Here is a 4,092-nt window from a genome sequence, read left to right on the forward strand (position 1 = left end):
TATATATATATATATATATATATATGACACCACAAATTCCATTCGACATTTTGCTACATATTATTAATTAGACCACATGATTCAATGTCAAATCAAACAAGTGTGTGTGTGTGAACAATTTGCTTAGTACTGATCCAAAATCAACAAGGAAGATTATTCACGCAACACTGCATTCTACTGATTAATAAGCAAGACCAATCACACATTTGCATCATCTAATCACATACCTAAAAAGTAACTTTACAAATTTCAACTTCCCACTTATCTAACTAGAAAATTAAAAAATTACACACTTCCATTATCAAATTATATATTATAATTTCCAATGATCACTCATTTTGACAAAAAATACCTCCACCACCTTCCTTATTGTCTTGCACCCACCAAGTATAATTTAATATAAAATAGCAGAAAGTCTGACCTTTTTTGATGTTGGAAATGGTAATGTGAATGAAAAAAAAATTTAGTTTTACATAAAAGTGAAGTGATGTGAATTTTCTTAATCGTAAAAATTGGAAAAGAGAGGTGTCCCCTTAAATGCGTGCCTATGTTACGCACGCTACGCCTTGCCTTTCCAACATATTACATTTGACTCTTTTTACTCGGAATATAAACTTGAATAATAGAAGTCTAACATAACCTCTTTCTTTGTTGTCATTTATCTTTTTTTTGGACTTTTTTCATTAATTTGTTCTTTTCTAGAAAAATCAAAAAGTCGATACACTTAAATTTTCTTTTTCCTAATTATTACTACACTATTTATACATTCCTAACTTACCTCTTTTTCCTTCTTTATTTATAAATGTTCTTTACCCTTTACGATTTGTCTTGGTTTGTAGGTGTTTTGTCTCAATCTTGACCACTCCCAAGCAGTGAGCTCCGAGTTCAATGGCTTCACTCATTAGCGAACCAGACGCCGGAATCGCTTACTTAGCCCTTCAATTGTGGTCTTCCGGGTTCGTATTATAGCCAAAGAGAAAGAGTTTTAAATGAATTAGGTTAGAGATAAAAAAATAGATATAATTTAATCAATGTATTGATAGATGAAATTTAATGAATGACCTAAAAATGACTATTTGGTTCCCTACGCACCTATGTGTCATGTTTTCACACATTTGACCAGTTGAGTATATGTTAGAGTTAACTGTACAGCTTGATTAATTAATATGTAGCTTCTAGAAGCAACTAGAAGAAAAGTAGTTAGTTAGTTAGTTAGGTGTTGTCAGATTAGTTATTAGCAAATTGTATAAATACATTAGAGTAGCTATTTTTGTAACAGTTTTTTACTCGATCAATACAGTTTCTTTTTTCTTCTCTCCTTCAACTAATTTTCAGTATATTCAAATTTGTGTGGAAATTAACTTGGTATCATAGCATTGAAGATCATTCATGGTATTTCCCTAATTTTTGTTCCACTCTTCGTCTCGTCATGATTTTCCATCTCCGTTTCGAAGTTTTCCGCTAGCTCTTCATTTCATCACGATTTTTCATATCTGTTTCGATTTTTTTCTGCTTTTCACACATGGCGATTGATTCAAATGATGAAGCGTCTGGCTCCACACCTCCTAACACTCAACCTATTGATTGCAATGATTCACTCTATGTTCATCTATCTTACACACCAGGAGTGTCTCTGGTTCCTCAGCTGCTAACTAGGATGAAGAACAAGTTAGGTTTTATCGATGGTTCCTGCAATAGAGAACAATATGTAGGATATACATACAAGCTACATCAATGGGATCGCTGCAACCCTATTGTACAGGCATGGATAATGGCATCTGTTTTGAAAGAACTACGAAGAGGCATTGTCTATTCATCATCTGTGCATAAGGTTTGGGCAACTTTCAAAGAAGGGTTTGATAAGATCAATGCAACAAGGATTTATCACATGAATAAGGAAATTGGGGATCTATCTCAAGGTACTACAAGTATGTCTACTTATTTTTCACATCGAATTGATTTGAGGGATGAATTCGAATCGATCATACCCATTCCTGGTTGCAATTGTCATCGATCCATACCTTTTATGGAGTATTTAGGTCTGCAGAAAACCATGAAGTTTCTTATGAGGCTTAATGATACATACTCTCCACAGAGGAGTCAAATCCTCATGTTGGATCCAACTTCTAGTCTCAATCAAGATTATTCCATGATTATTCATGAAGAGAGCCAATGTCTCAATGGTTCTTCGGGAGCTTTGACTAGTGGATCCATGGAAGGTTTAATCACAGCCAATGCTTCACGTTATAGATCAAATACTTACAATAATTCACTGTATTGCACTTATTGTCCCAAGCAGAGACATGTTAAAGTATTTTGCCGTCGACTCATTGGTTATCCACCAAACATTCAATTCACCAACAATAGAAGGCCACAAGGTAATCCTAATAGCAACACTAGTTTTTGTAATTCATCCAATACTGGGAATTCATTCAAGGGAGGGAATTATGGAAACAACAACTCTACAAGATAGGGGATCAATCACAACAATGACAACAACACTACAAGACAGGGGATCAATCGCAACAATGGACAAACTTAAAATAATGCAGGATACAAAGAAAAAAATCCGATGTATGGAGCTAATGTTACTGCTGATGGACCATCAGCCCACAATGCCAATGTTTCCAGTGGTGCTGCAGCAGAATCATCATCGCAATCCATTCTAGTAGTACAGACTTTCACTCCTGAACAATATCAATAGATTCTGCACATGCTTGACAAAGACAAGGAACCAACTGACTCAGCTATCATGGCATGTAAGCCTCTCATCAACAAGGATTATTGGATTGTGGATTCAGGTGCCACTAATCACATGACTTCATCTCTAAATCTATTATCTGATCGTACTCTATTTCCTCCTTTTCAATACGTACATTTACCTAATGGTGCTAGAACTGCTATTACTCAAACTGACACTTCAACTCTTTCCACATCACAATCTATTCACAATGTCTTGTATATTCTTGATTTTCAATGCAATTTACTTACAGTTTGAAAAATCACCAGAGAACTACAATGTTCTGTTTCATTTTATCCTTATTTCTGCCTGTTTCAGGACCTTTGGAGTGGTGTGGTGAAGGGGATTGGTAGACTACATGGAGGACTCTACATTCTCAATCCTTCGACACCTGCTACCACATGTCATCACTGTTTATCTTCTGTTTCTACACCATTCTATCATACACTGCACCAACATTCGATCTTCCACCACCAACATATGTTTCTACATCTTCACTTTGTTCCAATTGACCGCTTTGTCTCTTATTCTCATATATCTTCCTCATTCTAATATTTTCTCAGTGCTTTTCTGCTCATATTGAGCCTTTTACTTATGCACAAGCTACTCAGGATCAGAGATGGGTTCAAGCCATGAAGCTTGAGATTGAGGCACTTGAAGACAATCACACCTGGGATGTAGTTGATATGCCTGTTGGTAAAGTTCCTATTGGTTGTAAATGGGTGTTTAAAGTGAAGTATAATGATGATGGGTCTGTGGAAAGATACAAGACTCGCTTGGTTGCTAAAGGTTTCACCCAACAAGAGGGTATTGATATTCATGATACTTTTTCCCCTGTTGCTAAGATGGCTACTGTTAGGACAACGATATCATCAGCTGCTCTATATTCTTGGCCTATTTTTCAAATGGATGTTCATAATGCCTTCCTAAATGATGATTTGTTCAAGGAAGTATATATGACACTGCCACAGGGCTTTGGTAGTCAGGGGGAGCAGCCACATAAAGTATGTAGACTGCTCAAATCCTTGTATGGATTAAAGTAGGCTAGTAATTAGTGGAATCTCAAACTAACTGAAGCACTTGTACAGTCAGGATTCATTCAAAGTAGACATGATTATTCTTTGTTCACTAAGTCTGATGGAGGTACTTTTGTGGTGCTATATGTCTATGTTGATGATCTTATGATTACAGGAAATGATTTAGGTGCAATTATAAGGCACAACATGCTCTACACCAAAAGTTCAAAGTACAGGACTTAGGTGAGTTGAGATATTTTTTGGGGATAAAATTTGCAAGATCCAAAGAAGGGATTGCCATGTCATAGAGAAAATATGCACTTAGTCTAATTTCAG

The 4,092-nt window shown here is 35.8% G+C and overlaps 1 pseudogene; it reads right to left on the reverse strand.

The window, feature by feature from the left end:
• The window catches only part of LOC107013370, a 3,581-nt pseudogene extending 2,679 nt beyond the window's left edge, over nucleotides 1–902 (reverse strand).
• Nucleotides 903–4,092: the final 3,190 nt, after the last annotated feature.

This window comes from Solanum pennellii, chromosome 3 (genome assembly GCF_001406875.1).
Source record: "Solanum pennellii chromosome 3, SPENNV200".
In the NCBI taxonomy this organism is placed as follows: Eukaryota; Viridiplantae; Streptophyta; class Magnoliopsida; order Solanales; family Solanaceae; genus Solanum; species Solanum pennellii.